At 44.3% G+C, this 12,707-nt stretch overlaps 1 protein-coding gene across 4 annotated transcripts in view; it reads left to right on the top strand.

Moving 5' to 3' along the window:
• The window catches only part of LOC27207925, a 117,783-nt gene that overhangs the window by 90,374 nt on the left and 14,702 nt on the right, over window positions 1–12,707 (top strand). For 3 of the 4 annotated variants that reach the window (XM_039297890.2, XM_039297891.2, XM_039297892.1), the window contains one exon: window positions 3,656–3,679. The exons of the other annotated variant lie outside the window; for it this stretch is intronic. The gene's annotated coding sequence lies outside the window, so the exon portion shown is untranslated. The remainder of the gene's footprint in view (window positions 1–3,655; window positions 3,680–12,707) is intronic. 4 annotated transcript variants of the gene reach the window in all.

Consider the following 12,707-nt stretch of genomic DNA (forward strand, 5'->3'; position numbering starts at 1 on the left):
GCACGGCCTTATTCGCAGTGAAATTGGGAGCACAGGACTGAAAACGAAAAGGAAGCTGGCAAAAACCGCAATGAAGGCCAACAGGTCAAGCCGGAAAAACAAGAGCACGGGCACGAGCACGAGATCATCTTCTGCCACTTACTCGCCCCGAAACAAATGGCAAACAGGTGTAAAAATGGTTAAGAGAAAAATAAATGGGCAAAATGTGTTTCGACATGGAAGAAGTGGAAAGCGAGTGACCCAAGGGCCAAGTCCACCGCACTCCGACCTGCGACCTCCAACCTCCGACCTCCGGCGACCTGCGGCCTAAAATTATTAAATTCCGAAACGGCGATTAAAAAGTACAACGAAGGGGTGCCAGGCCTTGTATAGAATATGACAGGGTGAAAAGCGCCCAGCTCCTCCTCCTCCTCCACCTTCCACCTTCCTTGCATCGTCGCTGGGCTGACAAATCCAGCGCACAGATGGGGCTAGGGAGCAAAAAAAAAAAAAAAAATAGAATGGCGAATGGGGAAAAACACTGGGGCTCGGGGACCAAAAATAACAAAAGCCTCAAAAGCCATTGAAAAACGGTTGCCCAGGCCAGGCCGGCGGTCTTGACCGTTCACTTCTATGCACACAGGCCACGTCCAGCATGCTACAGCGTAGTACCTTCTACTACCTACAGACCACATCCATCCCACATGGCCACCGCGTCCTGGTTGGTCCCCTGAGCTCATGTCAGCGTGGGCCTCTTTTTCGGCTCGGGTTGAACCGATAAGCCTGCAAATGTTACAACTGATTGTGCCGCCTGTATTCTGGGGACACTGAAAGTGGAAGTTGAAATGTGGGAATCACGGGGAGATTAGGGAGCGGATGTGGCACAACAGCGCGCCAAACGGGCCAAAATGCTTCATTTATACCCAAATCTAAGTCTCCGGAGTCATAAAGAGTGCGAGATTCAGAGATTCAGCTACGTTCGACTTTTTAAAGTATTTCTTTATTGACTACTGCTAATACTACACTGTGCTGCCAAAAGCCCCGAAGATCTGGGCGCGATACAAAGGAATCAAATTGGTTCTGACATCGCATTGGGCATTCAACAGATACGGATACAGATACTAGCATTTTGTTGGGAGCGACATGGAGGTTTCGCAAGTCAAATGTCGATTCACATTACTGTCCCCTCGTTTTGTGTTCTGCTTTTTCTTCGAAGCCTATTTTTATTTCCATTGTGTGATACAGTTTTTGCCTTTTTTGTTGTTATTTTATTTATTTTTTTTTCAACCTGTCACAGATTTCCACTGCTGCTTTTGAATAATTTGAAATGTATTCCCTGGTGTTATTAAGTGAGCGAACTTTGGCCAAATGCTGGTCAAGTAGCGGCTTTGGCTACACAGGAGAGTCAATTTTACAGATGCACATGCCTGATTCGCATGGAAATGGAAGTGGAAGCAATCCGGAATCATCAGTCCAGAATGCTCGCTAACTCAGTTTGGCATGTCGTTATTTAGGTGATGTGCTACATGCTTCTTATTCTAACATATTATCGGGAATGTAAGCGGGAAAAGCTTCACAGCTCCTTGTGCACCAGCAGCCAAATTGGGCGCCCGATCTGGGGAAACAAACTGAATTAAATCGAGTGAATCTCTGGGTTGCTGCTGCTCCTCCTCCTGCTCCTGCTCCTCCTCATCCTACTGGACTTGGAAACTTGTGTGCTTGCATGCTATACGATAGTAGACTGCATCTATTCGTGTGGCAGAAAGGCGCAGAACTGGAGACAGGTGTCCTGGTTGAGTGCACACCCATACCCATATCCACTTCCACATCCACATCCACATCCACTGACGTTGACTTTGCTGCGTGGACAAGAAGCGTGCTTCCTGTGCGGCGAATGCAGCTGCAAATGCAACTGCTGTGCTGTCAGCTAGAAAACTACAACGCGACTCCTCCTCGACTCGGTGAAGGAACTAGTGCTCCTTTGGCTCCTCTGCTTGCTCGACCAAATTCAACCATAAATATGCAATCGAATCAGCTCCTTCGGGCTTCTAAATACTTTATAAGCAATTCGCAATAAAAATAAATATATTATTGTACGCGTAACGCGTTGGCTAAAAGCAATTCTCGATCGGCAGCGAAAAACTTAAATATCGACGAGCTTGTTTTATATACTATATATATTTTAAAGGAAATGCCTTCGAAATGCCTTTGCAGAAGGTTAAGCCTTTCAGGCAATTCACGTGACGCTTGAAACTTTTTATTTCATTTTAAATAATAAAATAGGCATTACATGCTGAGTGATTTGATGGATACAACAAATTATGTTGCATTTGCGCAACTTTTGTTCGAATCAAACATTTATGGTAATTTTATAAAACAAAAAAAAGAAAAGTTATATTGATATTGACAATGCCAACTTTTCTGCCAACCAAAAAAAAAACCTGTGTGGTGAGGGGGGAGTAGACAACAGATTTTCGCGATTTTTGAGAGGCGGAAAATGGGGAAAAGTGGGGAAAAAGGTGTGGGCGGAAAAGCGGAATAGGCGTTGCCAGAATTTTCCGCGTGGGCAAATCTAGTATCTGGTACTCTGGTACTCCATGTACTCCGTGTGCTCGGTGTGCTCGGTGTGCTCCGTGTATCCCAGTCAAAACGCCTAAAGAGCTGCGTTTCGGTGAGGCGAAGGAGGCGGGAAAATGCGTAAGCAGAAAAGTTTGCAGCGCACAAATGGATTTCCCGAAACAGTTTTGGGGTACATAAATCTAAATGAGCTTAGTGTGTGTAACGTCGCTGGCAAAAAGAGATTTATTGTTTGATTCTGCAGCCGCCACGCCCCCAAGACCACCCAGTTACCCACTTTCCACGCCCCCACCGCCGCCCAATCATTTTTGCACCTATATTCCAGCCGGGCCTCCGGGCATTGGGCGAACCAAATCTTTATGGATTTCGCCATGTAGTTGGATTGACATCCTCTGTGGATGGGAAAAGCGGGCAAGCGGGGGATTTGGGTAACGAATCCATGCCCTGCTCTGGGCGATAATCTCGGGGGGGTTTCGGTAACCACTGCTAAATTATTGCTGAAATAGTATTAAAGGTGGTATAATAAATGCATTGATAAACTAAAAACTAATCCGATTTGGCCAGATATTCGATACTGCACACAGAATGTACGGTGCTTAATTTTAAGTATTTATATTGAAAGCAAACAAAAACATGGAAAACGGATCCACCAATTTTCGTGGCAACACAAATAGTAAAGGAAAATCAAGCAGCCCGCAGTGTGAATTGCACACAAATGATTCATCCGCACAATAAAGTTTCGAACTAATAGAGCAATTTTGGGGAGTTTCGATTTCAGAACACACACACCCCCCTCCCCCTCCCCCCTCATCCACGACCATCGGAAAATATTTGATATATTTAGATGCCGTGCAGCCCCAACTAAATAGCAGTTTTTTACACTCCCCAGGGTGCGGCAGATTTACAAACAGATATAGAATTTCCCGGCCACGAAACGGGAAATTCCCTTGCCATTAGGAGCTGTCTTGTTTAAAAATATTCCATATATATATATATATATATATACATATACGCAAGTAACAGGTATACTGTTCAAACCTAAAAGCTTTTCATACCGTGCACCAAAAATTTGTAGCTAATTCGTTTTCTTCTCTTGCAGATTGCCAGGTTTTTTATTAAATGGGTAAGTCATCATCTTATTCGAAAGGAAGTTAACTTGCAACCGGAAATGGAAACTCTGTTGTAGTGTTGTAAATCGTTGTAATAAAGCAGCCACAATTGCAGTCAAATGCAATTATCTGCAAAACCAACGAACTCATAAAACTTTTGCGGATCGTTAGATGCCACTTTGCCCAGTCGATTTGATTAATGTTTCTGGGCCAATTTGCCATGGCATTCTGCACTTATTTCGCTTGCTTGCCCCACCGCCACATGCCACGTGCCACATGCCACATACCCCTTTCCAGTGGCAAGTGGCCCACATTGGCAGCAATTTTTTGTTGTTTTTTTTAGCTCATTACCGCCCACTTTCTAAGCCACACGTACTTTGCCGGCGTATTATTCGTCTTTGGAGTTCCACGGAAAATAATTAACATGTCAGTTCGGTTTGCTCGTAAAACTTTTGCACACACCCTCGCACACACACACACACACACACACAATGGCACGCGAACTTCCGCCCACACACAAACAACACACTTAGCCAAACACAACAACAAAAATGCAAAAAAAAAAAGTGGGAAATAAAAATGTAAAAAAAAGAAAATTAAAAAAATCGCCAGTGTTTTGTCGCGTTGTGTTTAAGAAAAAAAAAAGTCGAGCGAAATTCCGGCAGGAAAGTTCCCTTTAAAAGAAAATGCCCTGCATTTTAATGGCTAAAATGCGCAAGAAATCAAAACATGCGATGCAAGGAGGCACAGAACAACAACACTTTGTTCCGAGGTCATTCATTGCATCCATAGGAACAAGAACATGAACCGCACATGACGTATACAAATGGCCAGCAGGAAAGTACAAAAATTGGCCAAAACTTGAGCGGAATGAATGCAATGAAGTACGGAGCAGTGTTGCGTAATTAAATGAGAAATTTAATTTGCTCAATTTGTAATATTAGTTCTCCCTTCTTCTTGTTTGTACAAAGTCTTTTTTTTTTTGTAGAAAAAAATGAAATATCTTTGAAATTCGGTTTAAATTTCATGAATTCCGATACTGCAGTAAAGAGTCAATATTTCTTCAATATTTTTATCTATTTGAGCAAAAACCGCAAATGACGCACACAAATGGCCAACTCAGTGGGAAATTGAATAAAACTTGAGGGAAATGAATCAAAGTGCATTATTTTGTAACCAAATAGAGTGAATTTTGAATTTGTTTATACACAGTAAATGCAAGAGCTTTCAGTTCGATATGTTTTTTAAATAACAAATATGTTTTATTATGTAGTTATTTCAAATGAACTAGCTCCTTCGAAATGCCTTTTATATGATTAAATTTAAAGTTTGAAACAGCATTTGAAACAGAAGTTCAAACTTCTGTAATCTGTTTATTAATACGAAATCGAATTTGATCACGAAGTAGTATCTCTACTTTTTGCCATGCTGGAACATAACTATCTCCACATGCAGCACAGGACATATTTGAGATTATATAGTTGCATAAATCGTTTCATGTACTTCCGCCCCATATAGCAGTATATGTGTTTATTTTACACGACTACTCTCCGCCAATTTACAGCGAAATGTGCGAAAAAAAAGAAAAAAAAATGGTTACAACTTGCTGAGGTCGACAAGGTCTTCAAAACGCGACTTAAAACCTACGTGATGAACATCGGCTCCACCTGGTTCGTCCTTTTCTTAGCCCTACCTGCTGGGTTTCTTCTTGGCCCGGCTAATAAGATTCACTCCGCTCTCTCGCCCTCTCGCTCGCTCGCACGCTCGCACTCTGTCGCTCTCTTGATGGCACTTTGCATGCAAATTGTGTTCTATTTGCATTCTTTTTGCAGCACTGGGATGCATATGCATGTACGCCGTGCAGACAGCCGTGCACTGCAAAAAAAAAATAGGGGGCACCTGCTTCGTATCCACTTAATATTCGCAAGTCAAATAGATATTTACATTTTTCCGTTTGCTCGGCAAATTACATCGAAAATATAAGTACAACACACTTGAATTTCACACCAAAAAGTCGGGTAATCAAATAGAAGAGTTATAGGTTATGTTCAATGTTCGCTTGCCATTCTCTTGCTGCAATCTTTTTCTCCTTGTGTATATATAAGAATGTATATTTTTCGCACATTATGTGTAGCCAGGCACTTATACTGCATTGTCTGAGTGCGAGTGCAAGAGTGTGGGTGCCTAAACCCCGATGTGTTTTATAAAGAGGCTCAGCAGTCTCACACGAGCGTTAGGTTGAACTCTGACTTCGGTTTTCTCCCAGGTGTAAGCGCTCATCCGCTAACCAAATTAAATTCAGAGCCAGAACAAAGGTAGATATTGACAATACAAACTTGAGCGTTTCCCCCCAAAAACTTATCTCTGCCATCAAATTTACGGCTGCTAATCGGTATGCGAATGAACGTATGCAAATACTCGTTTTACGGTGTGATCTAGTTACATAAAAAATATGGTCACACCAAGAGCATTCAATATTGTAGATTGACATTAGCATAGTGATCTTTGGTCACACAACTCGCAATAGTAACATAGTTTATTTAAAAAGTATGTGATACAACTTGATGTTGGATGGACTTTAAATGCTGACCAAAGACGATGCAATCCATCTACCATTTACTGAATGAGTAACGGTTATACATAAATAGGGCTTTTCCCCAGTGGGTGCGACTAAAAAGTTTCCCTTTGCTTTTTATAACTATTCTATGATTCGCACAATACATCGGCTCAGCCCTCGCGAGTGCCTGCCTTCAAACTTTCAGTCGCTCCTGACGAGGCGAGGACAACAAACTGCAGTCACTTTGTTTGCCCTGGCCACACTACCAAGTACCGAGTACCGAGTACTAAGTACTGAGTGGAGTAGAAGTGCTAGCTAGCACTGGCACTAGTGCTAGTGAACTTTCGCAAACTGTGCTCCCATTCAAACTGGCTGCTTCCTTGACTGGCCTCGCGCAGCTAAGTTTGCTCCAAGTTGTTTCCAACATTTGTTCTGCTCCGTGGAAATTGAGAAATGCAGAGGCTCTGGGAGAAATGGAGAAACGGAGAAACGGAGAAACTGGAAACTTTTGGCGCCAGCTTAGCGGCGCTCAACTTTCAGCTTTTCCCTTTTTGGCAGGACTCTCAAGCGCTCATTTGTTAAGTTTGCTGGCAGCCCAAGTCGAGAATATGCGGTGGTTGCTGTTGTATCAGGCTCGCCCCAGCAAAATGGGGGGGTGGCCGGGCATGGGGCATGGGGCATGGCAGACAAAGGCTACGTTCTTGGGCCGGGCTTCCTGCCTACAATATGCCATATGCCATATGCCATAGCCGTATGCATATGCACATAAATTTTGTTGCATTTCAAGTATTGCACACCAGCGCAGAGCTCGGGGACTAATAGTACTTCTACAAGCAGCAGTACCATCACTACCATCACTACCACCACGGGCACCACTCCAAGCACCACAACGAGAATGCTATACTGGCTCGGGCCGGGGCCGAAAGGAGGAGGCGGACTCTCAACCACTCAAAGGATGGCAAACAGAGCCGGCATGGCGTACGTACACATCACTTGACTGCATGTGCCCTGGAAAGTGACTTGCGTTGGGCTAAATTTTAGTGGGTTTGTCTAGCAGCTTGTCGTGCACGTAAACCAACCGAATTTGTCCATTACAATTGCATCCGAGCCCAATTCCGCTTCCCCGCAGCGTGCAGCAATATATAAATCGAACACGGAGCGGCGGGGAAAGATAACATATTCCGCAGGGGTTGGAGTTCAACTTTGGCAGATGAAGACGAAGCCAAAGACGCTCCAGATGCTTTCGGTATGGTGGCGAGGGGTGTGTTTGGTTGGATAGTCAGTCGGTCTGGTTGGCTCAGTTGGAAATAACATAATTGAGCCTTCCATGACACTATCTTTATTATGTTGCAGGATTTGGGGGGCTGGCCCGGCATAAAAGACTCACTGGGCGCACAAACCTTTGACTAGTTCTATTAACTGGGCTAAGTCACCATGTGTCGACAGGTTCTCAATGGCATGTGAGTTGTATGTAATGCCTTGTTGCAGCACCACTCGCAATTGATAAACACTCAGCATATGTCCTTAATGCCTTTATGGCATACATAAGTGCTTGAGAGGATCGAAAAGGACGCAGCATAGCCAACATATATCCTTTTTAGGGTCATGTGAATACACCAAAAGTTTACTTTCTAGCAGGACAAGCGGACAACGCCTACATTGCGTTAATGCTATTAGACAGCATAGTAATTTCTTGGCCAGGAATGTCGCCCTGCTCTGTTGTCCTGGCAAGTTTTAATCGAAAAATCCCATAAAATAAATTTTAAATTCGATAAAAACACGACGTTGCTGCTCAGTCGAGTGTGTGGCGAAAAGAGCAGGACAGACACGACAGCAATTGAAAATAAAAGCAAGTATAGAACTCGACTATTGAATACCCGCTATCCACTAGCTTCCAGCATGAACTGTTGCCTTTCTACTGGATTAAGATATATATCTCTGGAACTTAGACCTCTAGGTGTACGGCTTTAATCCACAGAAGAATGAAAAGTGTGCAGGGTCAAGGAACAAGTAGGAGGAGGAGGAGGAGGAGTCGTCGTTCTCGGCGCGACAAACATCTGAAACAAATTGTGACACCCTCTTTGCAAGGGTATAATTATACACAGGAGCTGAGAACAATGAGCGAGCTACGCCAGTGGGGCAAAAGCACCTGATACAATCAAACTTTGTTTGGGCGAAAATAAATTAAAACTGCAGGAAGCGTCAAAGCGCACGAAGGCACGGAGCAAGGATACGAAAGGAGGCGGGTCGGCGGGAGTTTCTGGAGTTTGCAGCGATGCTGGAGAGAGGAGCATGTCCATTCCCATTCAGGTGCCTTTGCAACTTGCAACAGGATGTTAAATCGATTGAATTGGTCTACTTTGGGGTTGCCTAGTCTCATTTCGCCCTTGTTCCTATAATTGCTCTCGGTGTACGTTTGTCCATCCTAGTTCCATCCCAGTTCCATCCCAGTTCCATTCATTCAAAGAGCTCCAGCTCCTACTCGTAAGAGCATGTGTCCCTACTGCCTTCCGTTGCTTTTTGCCACCAATAGCAACACTTTTGCACATGTGTTTCGGTGTTTTCTGTTCAATAAGCAAGTTTTTGGCACCCCTGGTCCGGTTTACACTGGAGACCGGATGTGGGTGGTTTTGCAGTTTGCAGTTTGCCATCAAACTTGTCCCTGGCCAGAAAGAGCAATAGATGCAACTGGGTGGAGTGGGCAGACAGCAGAGTTGTCGCCCAATGTCCTGGCGCCGCCCATCTACCGATTTTCACTTGTAGCAAGAAACTGTCAGTTTCCTCGATCCAAACATGCAGCTTTCATGGCAGAGGGGAGAAAGTTCATTTTTTGTTTGAGGAATTGATTAAATAGACGGGGCTGGGCGACAGAAGTCGCCAAAACTATGAGTGTAGTATCCATTAGACAGGATTCGGGGTTGCAGTTGTTATCGAATTGTGGATATCCATCGATAATATAGCTATATCTCATATATCAAGCAGTTTTCAATTACATTTAGTGGTAGAAACAGAGAAATAAATGTGTTAAATTCATTACGATTTTATGCTTGATAATTATCGATATCCAAACAATTTCGATTGTTTCGATGACAAATCGCAAGCTTCAAGCTTTGGTCAACACAGCGCCATGGACCTACCTTACCTTTAATGCCATAACATCCCTTGACAACCCTTGAGATATTTACGTTATTATCCAACATAGTACCATTCGCTGGCTCCCTTGGCGAACTCACACACTTCCTGTAGCCGCGCTCCCCTCCCTCGCCTGCGAGACAGAACGTCTTAATTTTCTTGAAAGTCATTTTATAGTTGTTAGGTCCGACCCCCTCGCATTTGTTACACTTCGCTCTGCGGAGGAGCGTACATAAAGGGCGGAGCTAACCCTTTTGGCCGACGCTCGACTCCATCGCCGCTCCACCACTGCCTCCTGCCTCCACCTTTTGTGTGCTCAAATCTCGAGACAATAATTTTTATGGCATAAAATTTTAGTTCTGCTCCAACTTTTTTCCTCTTTGCCGTGCTGCGACTGAAATGGGTGAAATGGCTGGCATGGTGGGGGGATGTGGCAAGGAAGGGACAATCGTGCCTTGTCGCCATGTAAAACCAAAGTAAATTGCCATTTTTTCTAAGCACTTATTTTTTACTGCTTTGAGGATGAGAATGAGGATGAAACTGTGGATGGGACTGGAACTGGGACTGGGGGACAGCTGAAGCTGGGACTGAGCCTGAGGCTGGTTTGGTCGGGGCAAGGCAGGAAAGTGACACAAGTGGCTTGCGTCAGGGGCTTAGAGCTTAGCTTCACAGTTCTGGCCCGCCTAACTGGCTGGTCGTGCACTGAAAGAAAAGCAGTGTCACGAAACGCAATTGAATGCAATCCACGTTGGGATACTCAGAGCAAAAAACTTATATCAGTAACACGTTATCGAATTAACTTAGCAAGGAAAGACGCACTAGTAAATGCAAGCACTTGGGAATTATAGCGTTGCTTTAAACTGCAACAAAGTTACTTTGTTATTTTTGGAATTTATTTAGATATATATTTTATTGTATTAAAATAGTATGCAAAATAGTAGCACTTGCTTCTCTAAATGACATCCAGTGCTGAATTAACATGCCGCGCCGTTTTTCTCAGTGTATACCTACTCAGTGCTGGCAAGGAGCAAGAAGTTTCGCTGTTGCCACAGAGCTTTGAAGTTCGGAGAGCTTCGAGAGCTGCGACAGCCATTTGTCGCGTCTAGACGGCGCTCCTTTGATACTCGCAGCGGAAAGGGAAATGGACGAAAAAATAATACCGGGAGTGGGTCAGGAAGCAGGGAGTTTGGGCTACAGTGCCAGTGTTGCCACGCTAAGACAAACAACAATGGTCAGGAGCGGCATGCGGCATGCCAGACGACACTAAGTAATAAGCTGTGCGTAGTTGGGCTTCTTATTCAGTATTCAGCATCAGCTTTGTCGACAAAGAGCCGTGGATGCCACGCCCACGGGTCCACAAGGCCCAGTGCCTCCAACCCAACCCATCTCCATCCATCCAGCCATCCAAACGCCTGCAACGGAGCGTTAAATGTTCTCCTAATTTTGCGCAAACGACTGTAAGAGGGTGGCTCAATTGAATTGAATGGCTCAGTGCGAGCTCCACAAGACGAAGCCATCGTCTGGGCCAAATGGGGCCAACACCCTCGTTAAAAATGTCCCACCTCAAGCTCGAGCCGCAAATCTGTTTTCTGAAGAGTTAACTAGGCGACATCCTCGCAGTATCCACGGTACACTCAATCACCATTTTAATACGGGCCTGCTCAATTGCATTTCCTCTGTTCGCCTGGCGTTCCATTTGCGCTAATAAAGGATCAAGTATGATGGGCATAGAGGTGCTTTTGCTAAGTCCTTATTTATTTATTTTAATGGCAAGCAACCGAATGGAGGATAATCGTGTTCATTAAAATTGTCGATCGTGAGCCATAATCTTGAGAGAACCTACCTCACTTGGGATTACTTATAAAAAGTAGCAAGCTTTGCATTTATATGAAAACTATCCATTTTCATGAATTCCTATCTCTCGCTTTTGATCTCTTTTAATTGCAAATTTGTAGGGATTTATTTTATAATCAGTTGCGATGGAAATCCTCTTTCTGGCTCGCATTCACCTTCATCTGGCAGCAACTGCTCCTTGCTGCTTTGCTGCTTCGCTGCTGCCTAATGAAAATAAAGGGCACTTTTTGGGAGCCTGCTTCCTGCTTCCTCGAATCCAAGTGACCGTCTTGCCGTGGCAGTCCAACTAAGCCGTTGTGCGGAAATTAGCAGATACACAGATAAATGGTGCCCGGCCTGGTTTTGGGCCCAGCCTAGCCAGGCCCATTAACAATTCGCCAGTTTCTGGCAAAAGTGTTGGCCATGTTGGCTGCAGCTGCAGCTGCATCTGCAATTGCAATTGCAGAGTGGCCATTGCTCAGCAGGCCCTCTAATTTCTTGGATGGCGTGCCATTTGTTCCGAGTGCTGCAAATCCAGTGGTTTTAAAGCCCCCTCCCCCTCCGACTTTATTTTGGCAAAGGTCGAGTGGCAGGCGCAGAGAAGAGACATCATGCCCCATTTACCTAACAACCACCACACAGAATCAACGGAGTTGTGAACTTGCAAAGTTGAAGTTTAACATATGAGTATATATACCAAGCGTAGTTGTCCATCGATTCATTTTGAAGTTATCGATAAGTTATTGTTGATTACCTCACAGACGGATGATCCATGTTGCAATGCGCCAAGCTGTAATTTAATGCTATTATCAGTTCATCCGCTCGAAATGCTCGGATCAATTTATAGTTACATATATATACATTTACCCCCCAGCGTAATTGTCATAATGAGCGAACACTTGTCAATCGATTATGATCGATTCAAAAAGGGAAATTGCCCATTGTAATGGGGCTATTCGTTTCGATTCGATTCGATTCGAGTCGACACATTTGTAAGGTAAACGTAAACACACAACAAATGCGGACAGCATAATGAGCTGTGGGCGTTTTGGGCTAAGAGTCGTTCGTTGGTAAGTGCACTTTTTTTGTACTTTTCTATACGCCCCTCGGATCAGTTGGCCATATGCACGAAACCCAACTGTCGACAAAATGTGAACCCCCCCCCCACAGCTTTTTGCCACGAGTCCACATAATGCCATGGACTTATCGGACAGGACAGACAATTGGGCATCTCGGCGGTTGGTGGTAATTTGGGTCCTGCAAATGGATATATGGGTGTGGGTATTTGGTTATGTGGATATGTGGATATATGGGTAAATGGGTCTATGGGTATATGGGTCTATGGCTATTGGTATTGGTATTGGAGCACTGGGAGCACTGGCTGGATCTACTGGAATTACCCATTAATAGGCGTTGTTCCTGGCGATGAATTCATAAATAAAGAATATGTGCTGCGGGATGGGGACGATGTGAGGACGTGGTTCGGTGGAAATTACAGCGACTGTCCATATCCAATACGA

This window comes from Drosophila simulans, chromosome X, assembly GCF_016746395.2.
Source record: "Drosophila simulans strain w501 chromosome X, Prin_Dsim_3.1, whole genome shotgun sequence".
NCBI classification, from domain to species: domain Eukaryota; kingdom Metazoa; phylum Arthropoda; class Insecta; order Diptera; family Drosophilidae; genus Drosophila; species Drosophila simulans.